Source organism: Pleurodeles waltl, chromosome 5, assembly GCF_031143425.1.
Source record: "Pleurodeles waltl isolate 20211129_DDA chromosome 5, aPleWal1.hap1.20221129, whole genome shotgun sequence".
Classification (NCBI taxonomy): Eukaryota; Metazoa; Chordata; class Amphibia; order Caudata; family Salamandridae; genus Pleurodeles; species Pleurodeles waltl.
This window is the reverse complement of record NC_090444.1, coordinates 1,809,443,818-1,809,466,126: the sequence shown is the minus strand read 5'-3', so window position 1 is coordinate 1,809,466,126 and position 22,309 is coordinate 1,809,443,818. Positions and strand designations below refer to the sequence as shown.

The window sequence follows — 22,309 nt, the reverse complement described above, 5'->3', positions numbered from 1 at the left end:
AACATCCACTGCCTCCACTGTGTCCCCCTCCTCCTCGTCCACTTCCCTCCCAGTTACGTCTCCACTCCCACCTGCATGCACTACATCCTCTTCCAGCCCCAGTGTCTGTAAAAGGCTTTTCCTCTCCTTGAACTCTTCCCTGCCCCTCCCCCCGTCCTTCACTTCGGGCCAGGGCGGGCAGAACCCAGGCCAGCACCTCAGCCGCCCAGTCCATGGCCACTGTAGTTCGTGCAGCTACTGCAGGTGTGAAAGGCTCCAAGGAGGAACCAGTCACCACAGCCAGTGTGCCTGCACTACCTGCCAAGGGCAAGAAGGTGACACCAGCCAGCAAGATGAAGGAGGCACCACCAGCCAGCTAGGGCAAGGAGGAACCACCATCTGCCAAGGGCAGGAAGGGGACAACAGCTGCCAAGGCCAATGTAAAGGGAACTGACGCCTCGGCAGGATGGATCTGGTGCCTGAGGTTGGAGCAGCATCCTGGCAAACAACACCAGCCATGGCACTTCAGCTGTCCGAGACTGCAGGTGAAGGGCTGGAGCCCCCCCCCCACCGTCGGCAGCACCGTCCGCAGCACCGCCACCAGCACCGCCACCTGCACCAAGCCAGCAGCCTCAGTGGGCAGCCGTCCGAGGCTTCAGGGGAAGGGCTGGAGCCTCCCCCTACCACTGACAGCACTGCCACCTGCAGCGCAACTGACATCCACTAAGCAGCCGTCACCGTCGGTGAGCAGTGTGTAGTCGTGCCTACGTGGACTGTAGTGCGGCCAGGCCCCTGCAACACCTGTAGGTGTGACACCCAGGTGAGAGACTGTGACCTTGCACCATCCAGGATCAGCATCACAGGGCACCAATGCCCCTCCAGAACCAGTGGAAGAAGACATCCACTCACCCCCTTCTTGGCAGTAAGAAAGAGAACACTGGGCACAAAGCCCCCTCCAGAACCAGTGGAGAAGCCACCCACTAGAGGGACTGTGGCTTTGCACTCCCCAGGACCAAGCATTGGGCAAACCACCCACTAGAGAGACTGTGGCTTTGCAGTCCCCAGGACCAAGCAGTGGGCAAACCACCCACTTGAGACACTGTGGCTGTGCTCTCCCCAGGACCAAGCAGTGGGCAAACCACCCACTAGAGAGACTGTGGCTTTGCACTCCCCAGGACCAGGCAGTGGGCAAACCACACACTAGAGAGACTATGGTTTTGCACTCCCCAGTACCAAGCAGTGGGCAAACCACCCACTAAAGAGACTGTGGCTTTGCACTCCCCAGGACATCGTAGAGGACATGTCGCCCCCTCCAGGAGCTGTGCTGCTGTACCATCTTCCAGCTGAGGTGCCCCACCATTCCACGTCCCCCTGAGGTGCCTGTGTGTTTTTGACCTGATGCCCCAGCATTGTTCTCTCCGTATTGAGGCAGGAGTCAAGTGTGGCCTTGGCCTATGTGTTATGGCCCTGTGGGCCACTGACTTTTTGGAGTGGGCATTGTCCCTCCATCTGTATATATTGTACATACTGTTTATTGCTTTAAGGACGTATATATCTAAATTTGAAATATTACACTCACTTTAATCAATTCCTTTTGTCTTTGCGTTATTCCTGAGGGTTACGGGTTCGATATGTGGTGTTGTTGCATCTGTTTGTGTGTATGGTGTTGGGGGTGTTGCATGTGTGTCACTCTCTTTTTCCTCCCCCCCCTCCCTTGTGTGCTAGGTGCAGTACTCACAGTGGTCGTCTTCACCGCCGTTCGTGTTCCTGGTGTAGGAGGAGGTAGACCAACAATAAAAATATTTGCATTTCAGGCTCCATGGCGTTGTGGTTCTTCCTTATGTGTCGAGAGGTGAGTCGTTTCCCTTCCAAGTACTGTTTCCACCGTGCTTTTGATGGAGTTGGTATCGCTCCGGAAAAGATGGCGGATTGGTGTGTCATAATAGTGTGGGCGGTACATTGCCTTCCACCTGGCTGTTGGCGGTTACCGCCGCGGTGCTTGTTGCTACTGCCATGGCGGTCGGAGTGTTATAGTGGCTGTATGTGTTGGCGGTTTCCGCTGTGGTCATAATTCCTTTTTTCTAACCGCTGGCCTGTTGGCGGTATTACCGCTGCTTTATCACCGACCGCCAGGGTTCTGATGAGGGCCTATATTATTTGACAAATGCACAGTGCAGCTCCACCAGGACATATCCCAGGCGACACTGGCAAGGAGGCGAGAAATGTCAGCAGTTACCATTGAACTACGCAACAGACAAATCCAGTTCAGATGGAACTATCGCTCTGCACTGACCTGCACGATCGATGTACAGCAGAGAATGTTCTGGTTGGTTGTAGAGGCAAAGAGATTCTGGGCGTGCTGGAAGAGGGAGTTGACAGCGATGCCACTGACAACTTGGCCATAAGGGATAGAGAGTTCCACAGAGAAACCAAAAAGGAACAATTGAAGAAAGGAAATAAAAGGAATGTATGCAATGAAATGTTGAACTGAGTGCCAGAGAAGAATCAGGCAGAATGAAGGGGGTCTACTCTGATTCCAGAACAAGTTAGAGAGAAACGTCAATCCCACATCTGAGTGTGTGAAGCTCGACCAAAACTTGGACAGCTGAGGTTGTGACTTTCTACCACATCCGAGGACTATGACTCCTGTTATGTTAGTTCTAATTATGTTTTTGTTTCAGGAATTTGAAGTTAGGGGGAGGGAGGATAATAACTGATACTCAGACCAGGAACACTCACAAAACACTTGGAGAGGCAAGCAGGTTTAAGCATAGTACATGAGCAGTCTCAGTCTCAACAGACCACCCTCTGATGAAGTCCAATGGTTAGACTACTCACATGGAATATTTGTGACTAAATCCCTAGGTGAAAAGTCATGAGATGTGGAGGACTATTGGTAGGGAAAAAACAGACTTATTATGTCTAAAAAAAAAAAACACTCTTATTGCCAAAGAATATGAGATTAATGAGACAACCTCGGGGACAAACTTTTCAGTCACAGCTAAAGAAACAAAAAGTAAGGGGGTTATGCTAGCCATATACAAGCACTTATCCTTAGAAGTTGAGAAAATTGTTACCTACAGGGAAGAGGGTAGATACATCCTATTGCTAGATGAACTAAGTGCCAGAGAAATAACACTAGTGATTACCTATGCCCCCAGAGAGTCAAGAGGAATACATGACAGAGATTCTCAATATGCTTCAGACAAAGGCATAGGGAGGTCATATGGGCAGGAGATGGATGAGGGGTGTTGAATTTCCACAGTCTCTCAACAAGGGCTGACAGACATAGGCCTAATAGACATATGGAGAGAGGCCCACCGCCTGGGAAAGAGTACACCTTTTTTTCACAGAATGTTCTCCTGGATAGACCACATGTGGGACACACACACACTACTAGCGTAAACTATTAAAATAGAAATTAGTTGACAGCCTTCTCAGACATGAATTAGTGATATGGGACTTTCCCTGGGGTGAACGACACAGAAAAGAGAAACGTTGGCGATTTGACCCAACAATATTAAAGGATACACTACATGAAAATTAAATGATTGAACATATTAAAGAATATTTTGAACTTAATTAGCCAGGAGACACTGTATCTGCCCTAATATGGGATGCTTTTAAGGCAGTTATACAGGGGAAGCTATGGCAGTTAATGGCATCATAGACAAATTAGACAACAAAAGACAAGATAAGATTTGAAGCTAAAAGAACAACAATACAGGGCGAAGCAAACACTCTCACTGATGACCGAAGTGACTAAATGCCTAAGCCAATTTCATCTACTAATCACTGAGGGATCAGAGAAAGCATTGTTACACCTCAAGCAAACATTTTATGAGAAGGCTAATAAAGCCAATAAGTTCTTGTCAATTCGACTGACAGCACGCATATGGAAATAATGGGGGCACACTTTCAAAGACCAAGAGGGAAAAACAGAAAGCCTTTCCAAAATACTACAGCTCTCTGTAGCAGAGGCACGGCCCCTCCGAGATGTTGATTGCTGAATTTTTGCAATCAACACAACTATCAGTCCTACCAGTGGCAACACAGATTTGGACAGGGAGATATCTATTGAGGAGGTGGCTTTTACAAATATTTCACTTCTCTCCTGTACCCACAAATAACTGGGCTGTTTGGTACCTGTTCGGTACTTTCCAGGAATCAGGGAGGGTAACAGACGTAGGGCCTCGTTACGGCCCTGGTGGCCGGTGGTACACTAGCGGTAACCCCGCCAACAAGCTGGTGGTGTACCGGCAGTGAATTATGACCGTGGCGCATTAGCCACTGCCATACCGCCAGCCCCTCCAACTGACCACCAGGCTTCCGCCAGGCGGTCAAATCCTCAGGGCAGCGGTGTAAGCACCGCTGCCCTGGCGATTATGAGTCCCCAACCGCCAGCCTGTCCATGGCAGTAAACACCGCCATGGAAAGGCTGGTGGTAAAGGGGTCTTTGGGTGCCCCTGAGGGCCCCTGTACTGCAGGGGCCCCCAGGCACAGTCCCATTGCGCATTGCACTGCCCAAATTTCAGGTAGTGGAATGCGCGACGGGTGCTGCTGCACATCAACATTGCCGGCGGCTCTATTATGTTCCGGCGGCAATGTTGATGTGACTTTTCCACTGGGCCACACAGAAACGCAGCGGAAAAGTCATAATAGGGAGCCACATGCGCCCGCAGCTTCGGCGGTCTTTTAGTAAGACTGCCGAAGTCGTAATGAGGGCCATAATGACTAACACGGACATCACGCTAGTACATAAAGCAGGAAAGAATATAGAACAGTGTACAGGCCCATATTGCTGCTGGGTTCGGATCTGAAAATTTATAGGAAGGTACTGGTTAATAGGCTAAAGAATTATTTGCCTCACTTAATATATCCAGATCAAATAGGATGAAAAAAGCCAAACTTTTGACAGTATTCAATGGCACTTGATGGAGAATGCCAATAGACGTACATACCCATGGTGATCCTGCACATAGACGTAGAGTAGGCTATTTTTACCCTGAGGTAAATTGGCCCACGTCTATGAGCAGGGCTCCTGTTTTTTTGGTGCACATTTATTGATAAAGAGGATGAGCCCTCCTGTATAAAGCCTCTTACCTCCCCGTTTTTGAGCACAGCAGGCAATGTTCAATGACTTTTTCTTCCACCTACATTTTCTATGATAGGAATAGGCCACCTTGTTGTGTAGCCATTTTTAGTTGTAGCTTCATACACATTATTTTAGCAAACTGGGCCTGCCACTGTGCACCTTAACCTAGATATATTTTATTCAGCTTCGTTTATTATTTTAACAATAGCCATGTTTGCGTTTTTTTAAATTTGTCTCTATCTAGCTGTTCTTTGCCTAGGCCAGGACTGCATTCTTAAAAAATACATTTCTTTCACTCTGTGCTTTTCTCAAGGCTGCAGAAAGATAGGTTGCCAGCAAACGTGATAACGCTTTGTCTCTAGTTTTCATAGAAACATACACACTCTTACGTAGAGATACTTTCTTGGAACACCAGTTGTTTTAATATAAAAACACTACTTTGACCCATGTACATTAGAGGGAGATTCCAGGCAGATGACCACAAGTGTATGCTGACTGCTGACTGCTTTGCTGCAGCTGTTTATGTAGACTACAGGCCTCTTGCTCAGGTATGAGGGATGATGTCTTCCCAGGGGAACCTGAAGGGCAGTACAGAACTTAACATGCTGTGCTCTAACATAGCCTAGGTAGGAACTATTTTTAATGACTCTAGTAACAATATGGTAGTGTTATTTCTATGCCTTACTCTCATGTCACAATTTTAATCCTGTCATGCTTCATCGTCCTAGTTATTGCAGTACATGCTTTATCTAAGATGCAGTTACTTCAATAAAACCTTATTCAATTCTACTCTGCCTCTGATTGTCCTTGTATATGTGAGACTAATGTAACTGAGAGAAACAGATGAGATCTGAGTGACCTCGATTTCCCTGAGGAGTCAATTGTGTAATGCGCTTGGTTGCCCAATCATCCCTGCTCTATGGTGGAGATGAGGTACTGCTAGTAAGCCGGAGCAAAACCCATATTGGGCCGACAGGTGTCACCTGTAGTGGGTTCAGACTCAGTCCCCCACAGTGGAAGTGATTCTGCCACCCAAATCCAGTAGTTTCATTAGAATAATGAGAGCCTACGTGACAACCTCATGCAAAGATGTATATGGGCCGCTTACCACAACCCAATGGCAAAAATTATAGTTAACGCAAACCACTCTGACAAGAGGGACGAGAAGGGATCCCACCTGTCCCCATTTCTGTTGGCCTCTTGGTCAACTCATTAGACAAAGCCCTGAGGTGCAGGGAATGCTGTGTGGGGGGGATAGCACATAAAATATAATATTATTCTGATGTTGATAGATCTGGTAACCTCTACTGCAGCAACTCTGAGCCTTATGCACCAATATGGGAAGATCTCAGGGTTCCAATTCAATATATCTAAATCTGAAATAATGGGGATTAGTGTGACTAGACGAACTAGAATGGAGATCAGGAAGACTCTTTCTCTTAAGTGAATTACAGGGGCCATTCAATACTTGGGAATAAAGATGGCACCAACCCTTTGGGGCCCCTACAAAAGAAGGCCCTCATATACAAAACTGTTTTATGGTCAGTAAGGCTCTGAATCAGAAAATCAGAGTCTTTCCTCCTGCAAAATCGCATTTGTTTATTCACCAAACCCAACTTGTGATTTGGTAAGATGTTACTGAATCTTACCAAATTCCCATTTGGGTTTGGGAATAGTTACAGATGTGGTATTTGGAATGGGGGTGTCAAGGGTGTCCTTTCTACATACTGAGGGGGTTATTCTAACTTTGGAGGAGTGTTAATCCGTCCCAAAAGTGACGGTAAAGTGACGGATATACCACCAGCCGTATTACGAGTTCCATAGGATATAATGGACTCGTAATACGGCTGGTGGTAAATCCGTCACTTTTCCGTCACTTTTGGGACGGATTAACACCTCCTCCAAAGTTAGAATAACCCCCTGAATGTTTAAGCTATGTGTTCTGCAACCAAACTCCAGTCACAAAACATTAATATTTTACCACCTCCTAAAAGGAGGTGGTAAGGCATTTGCAAATGGGAAGGGGTCTCCACTGAACATCTTCTCCTTTGTGAATAGAAAGGTGTTTTTTTATGAGCCGGCAGTGTTCAATCCCCGGATGATGCATTGGGACGGACTGACAGACAGTCCTCCAGACACACATACCCTTCCCCTTTTGAGCCGTTTTTGAATAATCATGATTGCACACCAGCCCTAAACACAATCCAGTGTGAAGAATGGCATAGGGGTTCTCCAAACTGTTCTCCAAATACAACACCACTAGGGGTCTCATCTCTCCAAGTTACTCTACATTAAAACCCCTAGTGGAGGGAGATAAATGGCCCCACATGTGTACATGGGAGGTAATATCATCAAAGGAGTGGTGAAGGCAAGCAGGGTGTGACGGCACATTGGGAAAAAGAAAACCTGTTGGACATAGCGCCATGGGTGGGAAGATTATAGGGTCCTGCTGGCCATGGGCATATTAATGTATTACCTATACGTTTAAATATGCACATCTGAGGTGGGATGACAGCCACTTTTGGACCATTGGTGCAAGGAGAGCCTCCTGCTGCAGTGCCTCATTACATTGAGAGCACTGCGTTTGCATTGGTCAGAGGTGGTAGTGCAGACCCTACGTGGGATGAACACGTGGGAATTTGAAAGTTCAACCAATGCTCTTTCATGAATGTATACATCTGGATTATTAAGGGTGCTGGGCGGGAGGGCAGGGGTATAGTAGACAAGTTGACACATGATTCTCAATATGCCAAATCTGTCTTTGTTGACAATTAAGAGCTATAAAATGCTTTTGTAAAAAAAACAACCTAGCGAAAGAGTGCACTGACTGAGTTCCGTCGTACATATAAAAGAATGATAAAAGAGTGGAAATGGACAACGAAGCTTGGGACCCGCTCCTCCAAGCCAGTGCTCTTACCCACAGCTCCTTATTCTGATGGATGCATCTAACTGTGGATTCTTCATCTTTTGAATATCCCCAATGCACCAGCATTCGCTGGAAATTTTTTCTCTCTAGCTCTCCACGTTGACGAGGATGTCACAATGGCACGGCCCTGTACGTGACTCCGTCTGAAGTCATCGGAGCCATAAGAAGTCCTTGCCGGCATGCTGATGTCAGTTCCCTTTCTTCCATGCCTTTGACGCATAACGGTTTTTCCTACCTCTCCATGAGGCTACACTGTTTCAAGGGAATTTAGGTTCTGTTGTCCTCCTAGGGGACAATGTATCCACCTAAGAAGTCAGGGTCCAGGCCTTGCTGAGAGTGTGGAGGCTGCATGTCGGTAATGGGCCCACACAAAGAAGATTGGCTTTGATTCCTTAGTCCGGATCAAGACGTCGGGGCTGCGATTTGTCTCAGAGAATTAATCCCAAATCTGAAGGAAAGGAAGGCCAAACTGTTGTTGGGTAAGGCGAAGAAGGACAAGCAAGGCCGTCATAGATCCAGGTCTCGAGTTCAGTTGCCATCTCATTGATCCAGAAGATCACACAAGAAGAAACATCATGGTTCACGACATCAGCCTTGTAGAGAAGTCAGTCCTCGTCATCTGTCTCCTGCTCCGAAGTCCCGGCGCCAATCGACTTGGGAAGTGAGTCCTCAGCCTCTGTCTCCTCCACCAAAGTCGCCTGAAGGTTCTCTGATGCCGTCTTTAGTAGAGATCCGGGTGACACCTTCGACTCTGATTGTGCAGTTCTCTCTGGTTACACCGCCGGATCAGGGGACTAAAGAACCGGCAGCGGGTCCTGTTCGACCTCCTCAACAAGAACATGATTATACTGCATTTCCAGCTCCAGGGACAGACCCAACTAACTTTTTTAATGCAATGTCCAGCATTTTCAACAGGGCAATGACCCCCTCTGGTGCACCAGCTGGCCCCACAGGTCCTCTGTCCTTCTCTCTTGGAGATTTTGTGGAGTTGTATAGGCAGGCTCCGTTCCTACCTTTTATGTCGATGGCCCAGTATCCCTGACCTTTGATGGCGCAGCGGAAGATGACACATTCGCTGACTGACACTCAGCAGGATTTAGCGGCGCCGGTACTGACATCGGAGAGGTCAAATCCGACGTCAAATCACTCTACTCCTGCTGGTTTGAGGTTCTAGGTTACTGGTGCCGACAGAGATTGCTGACGCCAGTGTATTCTCATTGGATGATGCTGCGGGAGTCGAGGATGAGGTCTCGAAGGGAGGCATTGAGGCTCCTGGAGGAGCAACGGTATTTAGATGCACAAGACTCTGAAGTGTAAGAGGGTGAAATTCTTATACCATATCAGGAATTTAAAGGTATTTGAGTGGCAAGTGGTTTGGACACCTCCCTGAAGTGACAGTTATTATCACCAGGGGGCATACCTCTGCCTAAGGTTACATCATGCCATGGAGTAATAAGAAAGGTGGCTGAGCTGTTGGACTTGCCTCTTCCACAATGGAATTAAAATCAAAATTATTAACAGAGGTTCTCCATTCTTCGTCGTCTGCATCAGAGCCTTTGTTGCCACTCAATGACGCTCTGACTGAACCAGTGTTAGATGTGTGGCAGAAGCCTGTATCACCTCCAGCTGTGTCGAGGTCAATCACTAGGAGATATAGGATGGCACCAGGACATCCTGGGTTTTTGAGTCAGCATCCAACACCAGAAAGCATGGTAGTCCAGGCTTTTTGTTCTGCTAAATCAGCTCCTAGTTCCTTTCAATGATTCCTGCAGATAGAGAATCCAAATGAATGGAACAATCTGCTAAGAAAATATTCTCTTCTAGTAGCATGACACTGAAATCCATGAATGCAACTTGTCTTTAGGAAGTATTATCCATACTTCAATGGATTTGGCCAGGGATGTTATTTCTAAGCTACCGCAGGATGTTCAAGGCCATTTTGCAGAGCTTTTGAATGACATTCAGGGTGTGACAAAACAGGTGATGCATTTTGGACTGGATATGGCGTATTCAGTGGCCAGGGCCATAAGATCTTCAATAGGCAACACATTTGGTTGAGGGGCTCAGGGTTCTCACCAGATGTTCAGTCTACGCTCATGGATTTGCCATTCAACAGATCCAGACTGTTTGGGGCCAAAGCAGATTCGGCCTTAGAAAGATTCACGGAGAGCAAAGCAATAGCAAAATCCTTGGGTCTTCAGTCCCTCTCTATGACATATAGACCACTACTTAGGTTCAGGGGGTTTGACTGCAGCTCTTCCTTTCGGGTGAGGCAGCGTTTCCAGCAGCAACAGTCAGCCAACCCCCTCTACAGAACTTATAGAGGTTGTGGTAGAGTCAAACAACGAGGTGCAACCCACCAGCCTTCTTCCTCCTTTTCCTCTACCTCATCTGCTAATCACTCAGAGAAGAAGCCCTAGTTCCCACATCTTAAGCGAGCATGCTTTACCTGTGGGATGGAGGTTGATATATTTCCTACAAGAATGAAAGTCCAAAACAATGGACAATTGGGTTTTAAATATTGTGGAAAATGGATATGCCCTTCCCTTCCAAGAGTTTCCTTCTACCTTTCCTCCTCAACTCACTTTTTGTTTGATAGCACATCTACTGCTGCTACAGCAAGAGGTGCAAAATCTGATTTAAAGGGTGCAGTGGAGTTGTTCCTGTTGCAGGAAAGAGGTCAGGGATGTTATAAGAGATATTTCCTGATCTGCAAAAAGGATGGACGTTTGCATCCGATCCTAGACATAAGTATTTTGAATTGGTTCCTCAAACAGGAAAAGTTCCAAATGTTGACCTTGGCATAGGTGCTTCTTGAGCTGGACAAAGAAGACTGGATGTTTTCCACAGACTTGCAGGATGCATATTTTCATACTCCCAGTCTGCAGTCGCACAGGAAGTATCTCCCGTTCACGGTAGGGTGGAAACACTAATAGTTTGCAGTCCTTCCGTTTGGTCTTACTTACCCCCCTAGAATCTTCACAAAGGTGATGGCATTGGTTGCGGCACATCTCAGACGGTGGGAAATACCAGTGTTACCTTACCTGGACAACTGGTTGTTCAAAACCAAGTCTCCAAAGTTGGTGCTGCGTTACTTGCATTTGACAACTGGACTGTTATTTAATCTGGATTTTTTCATCAACGTGCCCAGATCTCACCTGGATCCCTCTCAGTGCACCCTGTTCATAGGGGCAGTACTGGACACCACAGTGAATAGTGCCTACCCTCCTCTTTAGAGGATTCAAGACATTCAGGCTATGATTCTGATGTTTCAGAATGGAACACTAGCTCCAGTCCTGAAGGTTCTGCGCCTGCTCGGTCTATTCGCTTCCTGCATTCTGTTGGTCACTTATGCATGCTGGCACATGAGGGCCCTAAAGTGGTGCCTCGGCAGGCAGTGGTTTCAGCACAGAGGAGATCTCCGAGAATCAGTCATGATCTCCAGAGAAACTGCAGCTGGTCTCAGATTGTTGGGAATAGCCTGCAATTTATCACAATGAAAGCCATTTTGTCTTCCACCTCCGGTGGCCACAGTGATCACAGATGCCTCCCCTCTAGGGTGGGGAGCACGTCTGGGGGATCTGGAGATCAAAGGACTTTCCAGAAGAACACTTGTTTCACATCAATCTGTTGGAACTGCGGGCAGTACGTCTGGCTCTCTTCCTCCCTTCCACTTGCAGTCAGTCAGTGCAGGTCTTGACGGACAACACTTCCGCAGTGTGGTAGTCAACAAACAGGGAGGTGTAGGGTTGTATCTTCTTTGCAAAGAAGCTCTGCGACTCTAGTTCTGGTCTCAGGACCAGTGGATTTGCCTTATGGCAATTCATTTTGCCAGAATACTGAATGTAGGTGTGGACAGCCTCAGCCGGCACTTCTCAGCCGGCCATGAGTGATGTCTCCATCCAGAGGTGCTGCTTCACATCTTCAATTATGGGGGATACCTCAGATAGACCTGCTTGCCACTCACGAGAACTTGCGCTGCCTGTTGTGTGCTGCCTCCACTATCCGATGTGGGAGCACTGTGGGATGTGTTTCAATTGAGCTGGAGCACGTAGCTATTTTACGTGTTTCCTCCCGTGCACTTGATTCCTCGAGTTCTGAGGAAGATTCGCCAAGACCGGGCCCACGTCATATTAATAGCCCCAGATTATCCACAAAGGGCGTGGTACACAGACTTTCTTCAACTCTCACTGTGCCCTCTGCTCTGTCTCCTTCAAAGGGAATACCACCTCTCACAGTTGAACGGGCAGGTTCTACAACCCCATCCCCAGAGCTTGCACCTACATGCCTGGAGACTGAACAAACAACCTGAGATCTTTTCCCCCTCCCCCTGAAGTAGTGGATATTATTTTATTGGCCAAGCAACACTCCACAAAAACTGTTAATGTTGGTAGATGGTCCAAATTTGTAAAATGGTGACCTGCAAAGGATGTCGACCCTTTAAAATCCTGATTATCGAATGTCTTGCAGCTTGCACTTTCTCTGGTGCAAAAGAGTTGTGCAGTCACGACAGTGAAAGGCTATTTGTCTGCACTGTTGGCATTTATTTGCTTACCCGATCAACCATCCCTATTTAAGTTTCCTATAATTACAAGGTTAATTAAGGGGCTCACTAATATGTATCCTCTTACTCCGTTTGTTATGACTCAGTGGGACCTGCATTTAGTTGTAACGCTTCTTATGGGTGCTCTGTTTGAGCCATCGCATAGCTGTCCGTTAAGATTTCTTACTTTTTAAAACTGTCTTCCTTATAGCCATCACGTCGGCTAGACGTGTTAGTGAGTTACAGGCGTTAAGTGTTAAAGCCCTGCTTACTACTTTTTATGCAGATAAGTTGGTCCTGAGAACCAGAGCTGGTTTCCTACCGAAGGTGGTGACTCCTTTCCACCTAGGACAAACAGCCACCTGAAGGTATTAGAGCTCATTCCACCAGAATTAAGTCTTCTACTTCCGCCTTGGCTAGAAGTGTTCCTGTTGTTGATATATGTAAAGCTGCAATCTGGGCTTCTCTCCAGACTTTCACAAAGAACTATTGTTTGGATTCTGAAATTCTGAAGTGCGGAGGGACAGTCATTTTGCCCGTTCTGTTCTGTGGAATTTCTTGGTGTAGGCAGAAAAGCATCCACCTCAGAATGTGGAACAGCTTAGGAGTCTATCCAAAAGGTGAGGAATCCATAGGTAGAGATATACGTCAGAAGAACAAGTTACTTACCTTTGATAAAGTTTTATCTGGTGGATACAGTATCTACCTGTGGAGTTCTCACTGACCCACCCGCCTCCCCATTGCCGGGCTGAATATACCAAAAAGAAAGACATTTGTAGATAATCTTTGTATTGATGTGTCATATACATGGATGTGGATATATATCTTTGATTAAGAATGGACATGTGGTTATGATTGCTACGTGGGTTTCACCCGTTTGCCTCAAAGGTAAGGGGGAAAAAAGTGATGAAACTTGAGTCAACTTGCCGCCGAGGACTTCTTATGGCTCCGATGACATCAGATGGAGTTGCGTGTGGAGACGTGCCATTGTGACGTCCTCGTCGACGTGGAGAGCTAGAGAGAAAAAATGTCCATTGAATGCTTGTACATTGGGGTATTCAAAAGGTGAGGAATCCACAGGTAGATACTGTATCCACCAGAAAAAGTGTTCTTTTGGTAAATTGTTAACCTCTCTATTTTTGTCCAGGTAGAGATGCATTGTTTAAGTTCCCAAATTTCAGCAGATAGTTGGGTAAAACACTCTGAAGAGTTATATAATCCCACTGACATATCATCTTAGTATAGAACCATTCCCCCATAGGTATCTCAATATAAATCTGAACCACATATGTTGGTCCGCTTCTTACTCAGACCATCAGTGCTGCCATTAGAGTCGGAATTCAGTCATCTTGGTCCCATTCTACAGTTATGACTGTGTTCAAGAAAGGGGACAAGAATGGCACCTGCGGTTACAGGCCAATTTAGTTTATCACTGCAGTTGTGAAAATAATTGGGCCAGTGGTCAAGAATATGAAATAGTCTCTCTTTATGGGTGGAAGAAAAACATAGAATTCCTGATATACAATATGGGTTTATGTCTGGTTTAAGCACAGTCGACCAGTGTTTAAACTTAAATATTCCCGTAATAACTACACAGAGGCAAAGCAGGGATCGTTACACATGCCCTTTATGGACCTTACTTTGGCATTTCACAGGGTCACCTGAGATAGCTTATGGAATATCATGTTAGCAATAGGGGTAGACCCTGATATTGTTTAATTCCTATTAGATCTCCATAGTAACTTCTGTCTCAGTGAGATTGGCTTTGATGGCTGCTATAAGCAGGTCTTTGAAATTAAGCAGGGGGTCAGACAAGGGTGCATTTTACCTCCCTGTCTCTTCACATTATACACTAACGATCTGGAGACAACTTTAATGACAGAGGAAAAGCATTTGTTTCATGTTGGCCACAACCCATACCAGCATTACTTTATGCCGACAATGTGGTCCTACTTGCTAGAACCACTCTTTGGATTTACAACATCTGCTTAATTCCTTCATAACATGTCCACTAAAAAGTTTTAATCAAGTACAAGGATGTAATATTAGTAGGGTAGGCTTCTTTTTTTAATTGGGTGTGCTGTTGGATTGCACCAGTTCATGGTCCTCATAAATTACCGTGAGAAAACATCTTCTGGCAAGGTCTGTCACCTCATTTTGATTTACTTTTAGATTGAGCAAAAAGCTGATTATGGCATTTGTAAAGCTCCATTTGGCCAAATGTGTCTTGGTCATATCCAATGGAAGTGACATCTGAGGTTATGTGAATACTTCTGTCATACAAACTGTGGAAAATCAATTTTTTGAGACAACTGTTATCCTTACTTCAAGGCACGTTGACCTATAGATAAGATGAAGGATTAAGGCCCTCATTTCAACCATGGCGGTTGGTGTAAAAGTAGCAGTAATACTGCCAACAGGCTGGCGGTAATTACCACCAAATTATGACCATGACGGATAGATCTCAGATAGAAAGCCACTTTACCACACCGACTGCCTGGGCAGAAACAACAGGCACTTCGGCGGTAGCCGCCTACAGCCAGGCGGAAGTCAATGTTCTGCCCACCATATTAAAACCCTGCAATCCGCCATATTTTCCGGGGCGGTACCAACAACATCAAAAGCTTGGTGGAAACACTGCACGGAAGTGAAAGGACTCACCACTGGAGACACAGGAAACAACCGCGCCGCCATGGAGCCCAAACTGCATGTCTTCCCCATGGTCTTCGCCGTGCTGCTCCACCAAGAACACCAACGCCGGCGAAGACTATGACGGTGACTGCAGCCGCCTAGCACACAAGGGAGGGGGGGAGGAAAACGACAGTGACACACACATGCACCACACACACACACCCCAACACCATACACACAATCAGCTGCAGTACTAACACATATTTACCCCGTACCTCGGATGAATAATGCAAGGAAAAAAAGTTTTTGGAAAAGTGAATGTAACGAGATCAACACATCAGGGTAAATAAGTGAGGCAAAATCATGGATATATACATGTGTACATAAAAAGGGACACAGCCCAGTCCACAATGTACAGTGTCCACCTGGCCACAGGCCAAGTTCCAAGGTCACACATTGCACCAGCCTCAACACGGAGAGAACACTGCAGGGGCATCAGTTGGGAAATAGGCAGGCACCTCAGGGGGATGGGAGATGGGGGGCACCTCAGCCAGATGATGGAACAAGGCCACTGGTCCTGGAGGGGGCAACATGCCCTGTGCTTGATCATAGGGAATGCAAGGCCACAGTCTCTCAAGTGGGTGACTTGCCCACATGCTCTGGAGGGGGCAACATGCCCTGTGCTTGGTCCTGGGGAGTGCAAGGCCACTCAAGTGTGTGACTTGCCCACATGCTCTGGAGGGGGCAACATGCCCTGTGCTTGGTCCTGGGGAGTGCAAGGCCATAGTCTCTCAATTGCGTGATTTGCCCACTGGCTCTGGACGGGGCATCGTGCCCTGTGCTCTTGTTCCTAGGGAGGCTGGGGCAGGTGGGTATCTTACCCACTGGTTCTGGAGGGGGCATCGTGCCCTGTGTTCTTGTTTCTGGGGAGGCTGGGGTAAATGGGTGTGTTACCCACTGGTTCTGGAGGGGGCATCGTGCCATGTGCTCTTGATCCTGGGGAGTGCAAGGTCAGACTCTCAGGTGGGTGTCATACCCACTGGATTCGATGGGGGCAGGCCGCACAGCAGCTTATGGAGCCAGGAATACATACCGTACACCGGCTGACGGCTGCACAATGGTGGTGGTGCTGCTGCTGGTGGGGGGCGGCTCCAGCCCATCCCCTGCAGCCTCGGACGGCTTCCCACTGGAGGTGGTGGTGCTGCTGCTGCTGGTAGGGGGAGGCTCCAGCCCATCTCCTGCAGCCTCAGACGGCTGCCCACTGGAGGTGGTGGTGCTGCTGCTGCTGGTGGGGGGAGGCTCCAGCTCATCCCCTGCAGCCTCGGATGGCTACACAACCATGGTTGGTGGTGGGGGCTCTGTCACAGTTCCTGCCCCAGGCCCCTTGCCCTTCCTGCATTCTGGTGCTGGCTCCTTGGTCTTCCTGGCAGCTGGGGCAGGCTATTTTGTCTTCCTGGCAGCAGCTGGGGCAGGCTTCCTAGTCTTCCTGGCAGCAGCTGGGGCATGCTCCTTAGTCTTCCTGGCAGCAGCTGGGCCAGGCTCCTTGGTCTTCCTGGAAGCAGCTTGCTTGGGCAGGCTCCTTACCCTGGAGGCTGCCTGGTGCAGGCTCCTTCACTCTCAGGACACGTGCCCTGGATCCTTTCCCACCACGAGTGGGTTTGGTGACTACTGGGACCTTGGACTGGGTGGCTGAGGTGCTTGGCTGGGTTTTTGCCACTCTGGCCAGGCGTGCAGGACGGGGGGAGGGAGAGGTCAATGGTGGAGAAGAAAGTTTTTTTAGGGACATCGGGCGGGAAGAGGGAGAAGGTTTGGGAGTGGAGTGGTTGTAGGAGGTCTGTGCTGATTTTGGGTGCAGGTGCATGGGCTGGAAGCTGTTGTGAAGTGGATGGCTGTTGGGTATCTGAGTGCTTGCGTTTGTGTACCTTGGGAGGGGGGGACAGACATTGGGAGAGGACACAGGGGACGTGTGCATGGGTGTTGTGAAGGTGTCTGCCAGTGAGGTGTGTGTTCTGCTAGGTGTGGTGGTGATGCTGGTGCTGGATGATGATGTAGTGCATGCTGGCGTGAGTGTAGACGGAACTGGGAGGGAGGTGGAGGAGGAGACAGTGGAAATAGTGGATGTTGGTATGTCTGCAACCGGATGGTGTTTGTGTGCCTGTGGGATGATGTGTGGTGCTTGTGATTGCCTGTGCCACTCTTGTGTGTTGTTTTGTGTGCATGCTTGTCTGCCTGTGTGCTTCAGATAGGCTGGGGTTGACGGGAAGAGGAAAGTTGGAAGGGGGGAGGGTGGAAACAGGGACAATGGCTGCCATCAGAGAGGAGACCAGAGCCTGGATAGATCTCTGTTGGGCTGCCATGCCAGTGTGAATGCCCTCCAGGAATGCATTAGTCTTTTGCATCGGGCTTCCAGCCCCTGGATGGCATTCACAATGGTTGACTGCCCTACAGAGATGGATCTCAGGAGGTCAATAGCCTCCTCACTCAGGGCAGCAGGGCTGACTGGGGCAGGGCCTGAGGTGCCTGGGGTGAAGGAAATGCCCACCCTCCTGGTTGAGTGGGCACGGGCAACTCGCTGAGGGGCTGCTGGGAGGGCGGTGCTGGTATGGGGGGTAGCGGCTGTACCTGTAGCTGAGGTGGTCACAGAGGTGTCCGCCACCACCGGGGAGCTTCCATCGGAGGAGGTATCTGTACCTGAACTGTCCCCTCCAGACTCCGCCGTAGTGCTCCCCTCGCCCTTCGTCCCACTGGCGCTCTCAGTGTCGGTGGACTCCACATCCTGGGTCCTGTGGGATGCAGCTCCCTCCGTCGCCGGTGCCTCTACTCCTCCGCCAGATGATGCTAATGCACATAAGGACAGGGTGACAAAACAAAAAGGGTGGGGAAGAGACAAAGGATACACTTGGTCAGTGGCTGCACCAACACCACCGTTGGCGTACGCAGCACACTTACACACAGGGAACAGCCCTACACACTATGCATTTCACTACCAGTGTTCTTGCTAGCCACCAAGGCATGAGGAGGGGCACACACCAGCAAATCCAGCACACCCGGGACCCACGCAGCCTTGACCAGTAGTGGATGCCCATGAGCTAGGTAGCAGGATTATCCCTTCAGAACCCTTGCCTCCAGGGGACCTACGCTGCCATGTCAGGCCTGGCCTACGGGCACCCACTGACACACATCCCCCACCCGGATACCACCCTACCATGCATAATTGTAATGATGGGCACTGTACTCACCCCCTTGTGGCTGCTGTGATGCCCTCAAGTGCCAATCCAGCTCAGGATAGGCCACTGCCAGTATGCGGGCCATCGGGGGGGGTCAGGGTTCGATGGGCACCCCTTCCTCATTGGGAAGCCATCCCCAGCTGGGCCTCCGCCGTCTTCCGTGCCCAGCGTCTCAGGTCCTCCCACCATTTCCGACAGTGGGTGCTCCACCTGCCGTAGATCCCAGGGTCCGCAGGTCCTTGGAGATGCCACGCCATTTACCCTTCTTTTGATGGGCGCTGACCTTCAGAGGAAATACAAACAGGAAAATAGTATTAGTCAGCCAGTCCTGCTTGTTACACTTATGGCCCACCATACCTCTTCACATCACCATTTGCACACACATGGCCCAGCACACAACCTGTATGCCGCCCAGGGGACATCCACCCACCCCCCTTACACGAGGCCTTCACACACCACTCCATGCATTCATGCCACATGCATCGTGCCCACAGTGTACTCACCTGTTGGTCTGGAGGCCCATACAGCAGTCCGTACTGGGGTAGGACCCCATCCACCAGTCTCTCCAACTCCGTTGGCAGGGGTCCTTTCCCCATTCACACGGGCCATGGTAGGTTCCACACAGGTCACAGCAGCACATGCAGTGTAGGTCCTCTCCTGTTGAAGGTCAGGTAGCAAGTGAGGGATCAGACAGAAAATGAGGGTTACGTCCGCGGTGGTGCATACTGTCACCGCCGGCGTAAATCACCAGTGGCCACTGTAACCCATAGGGCCCAATTATAACCAATGAGGAGTTGCACTGCAGTTCCCGACCGCCTCCCGCAACGGCGCACAACGTCAGCGGAATTACCTCACTTCCAAATGTCCCTCCACACAGGACAGGCGGACGCCATTTCAGTGGGGGGCAGGCCCTGGATAATTTCTGTGTCACTGTTTGAATATGGACATACAGGACAATTCTCGCTGACCCATTACAAGTTGACAGCATGCATTGTACTGTTGTTGCCCCATTGTTCAGTTTGTGAACGCCTCCTCACTCTTTTGTCCCATAGATTGTTGCTGCTGTGGATGAATAGGAGATGGAGTCATACCCCCGTGTACAGAGCCCTGGTGGACTTGGCAACAACGAAGGACAGGCACATCATCCTCTTCTATAGACTGGACAGGGCCACAATCACAGAGCTGTGAGCCTGACCTGATATCTGCTATCCGTCACCCCACTGGGTTCCCTCCTCTTATGCAAGTTCTATCAGTGCTCCATTTCTTGGCAACTGGTTCTTTCCAAGTGACAGTGGGCAGCAGGAATGTCACAGCCAATGTTCTCGATAGTGCTGACAAGAGTGTTGTCTGCCCTGATTAAACACATGTGCAGTTACATTGTATTTCCCCCAGGTGGAAGATTTGCCACAATGAAGGCCGAGTTCTATGCAATGGGACACATCCCCAACATAATTGGGGCGATTGATGGAACACATATTGCATTTGTTCCCTTCCCCCTGCAAAATGAACAGGTGTTCACAAATCGTAGGAGTTTCTACTCAATGAATGTACAGATGGTGTGCTTGGCGGACCAGTACATCTCCCATGTCAATGCTAAGTATCCACGGTCGGTGCATGATGCCTTTGTCCTGAGGAATAGCAGCATCCCAAATGTGATGGGCCAACTACAGAGGCACAGGGTGTGGCTAATAGGTGATCCCTGGTTCCCACCCAGTATATGTTGGTGTATGGGTATGGTGTGGGCCACATGGGATAGTGTGTGGCTAAATGTTGTCCCTCAATATTTGCAGGTGACTCTGGTTACCCCAACCTATCTTGGCTGCTGACCCCTGTGAGGAATGCCAGGACAAGGGCAGAAGAACGTTACAATGAGGCACATGGGTGAACCAGAAGGATAATAGAGAGAACCTTTGGCCTCCTGAAGGCCAGGTTCAGGTGCCTCCATCTAACAGGTGGATCCCTTTGCTACTCACCCAAGAAGATCTGCCAGATAATAGTGGCATGCTGCACGTTGCACAACCTTGCTCTGAGACGCCATGTTCCTTTTCTGCAGGAGGAGGAGGCGGAGATGCCCGTGTGGCAGCAGTGGACCCTGTGGACAGTGAGGATGAGGAGGCAGAGCATAAGGACAAGAGAACAGCAGTCATCAGACAATACTTCCAATGACACACAGGCAAGACAGTGTTACTTCACATTTCATTGTCATTATTTTGAATTTCTTTGGCACTGGAATGCTGTTATTTCTCACTTCTATGCCCACTTACTGTACCCTTTGGCAATTCATTTTACAGATGTTGGGCCTCACAATAGCTCCTGGTGTGATCACTGCAGCCAGCTACAGGTCATTCATATATGCTCATTTACTGTACAGTTGAATTGCAATGTTTGAACCTGGTTAAACGAATACATACTTAAAAACTTTGACAGACTGCATACTTCTATTTTTTCCAAGGGTGTTTATTGAAGTGCTAAGATATTGAGGGGCAAGTGCAATAGGATGTGGTGATGATGGAGGAAATTCCAGGGTATTGTTCCAGTCTGTAGCACAGGTGCATTGCCCAAGGGACATATGAAGGGGAACAGTGGCAGTTCAAGTTGGACAGGGTGACTGAGTGGGACACAAGGGTGACAATCAGGAGAGTCTCCTTTCCTGGAGGGGGTCTTGGCAATAGTCTCTGGCTTCTGTCTGGATCACAGGGAACTTTTGCGGGGTGGTTCTCCTTCTGCAGGGGGAGGGATACTGGGGGCCTGTGAGTCCGGTGGCGGGGCCTCCTGTCCACTAGCGGCAGCGGAGGTGGAAGGCAGTTCAGATGTCTGGCTAGTGACAGGGGCCCGCTGTTGTGCGACTGCCTCCCTCATAATATTAGCCATGTCTGCCAGCACCCCTGCTATGGAGAACAGGGTGGTGTTGATGGCCTGCAAGTCCTCCCTGATCTCCTGATACTGTCCCTCCTGCAGCCACCTGTTCTCCTGCACATTGTCCAGGATCTGGCCCATCGTGTCCTGGGAATGTTGGTATGCTCCCAGGATCTCTGCAAGTGCCTCCTGGAGAGTCGGTTCCCTGGGCCTGTCCTTCCCTTGGTGCACAGCAGTCCTCCCAGTGTCCCTGGTGGCCTGTGCCTCTGACCTGTGGACCGTGTGTCCACTGCCACTGACCACAGGTCCCTGATTGTCTTGGGTATGAGGTGTGCCCTGGGGTCCCTGTAGAGGTGGACACACTGCTGAGTGACGTGTCCTGGGGACAGAGGTGTGGGTACGCTTGGTGGTTGCTGTGGTAGTGTTTCCAGATGGGGAGGGTATGTGGTGGTGTGTGGCTGGGCCTGGATAACCGACAGTCCAGAGGTCCCTGATGGGCCAGGTTGGTCATCCAAATCCAGGGGACCAGAGTTGCTGTCATCTCTGTGGGCCTCTTCCATTGGGGACTGGATATTGCTGGCACCTCCTCTCCGGTGTCACTGGCTGTGGTACCTGTGGAGATGTAAATGATGTGTTATTGTTTCTGTGTCTGACATATTGTGCATCCGTCGCTTGCCCTAGTTGGTTGTATTTGTCCTGGCAGCTTTCACTTGTGGAAGTTGGTATGTGGTGGGCTAGCTGATTCTCTCTAGTGTGCATGCTTTAGTGATAGGTGTTCATGCAGAGCTGTGAGTGGTGTCCATGCATTGGTATGGCATGCAAGGCTTGGCATTGGGATGAGTGAGATGTGATGGTGGGGTGTGTGGGAGGTGGTGGAGTGATGGGAGTGAGGTTGAGTATGTGGTGGAATGCAGGATAGGGGAGTGATACTAATAAAGAGTTGACTTACCAGAGTCCAGTCCTCCTCCTACTCCAGCCAGGCCCTCAGGATGAATGATTACCAAGACTTGCTCCTCCCATGCTGTGGGGGTCCACCGCCAGTCTTCTGTACA

The 22,309-nt window shown here is 49.2% G+C and overlaps 1 protein-coding gene across 1 annotated transcript in view; it reads right to left on the bottom strand.

Annotated features, from left to right (window-relative positions):
• The window catches only part of LOC138296828 (calpain-1 catalytic subunit-like), a 681,165-nt gene that overhangs the window by 165,468 nt on the left and 493,388 nt on the right, over positions 1 to 22,309 (bottom strand). The gene's annotated exons all lie outside the window — the stretch shown is intronic.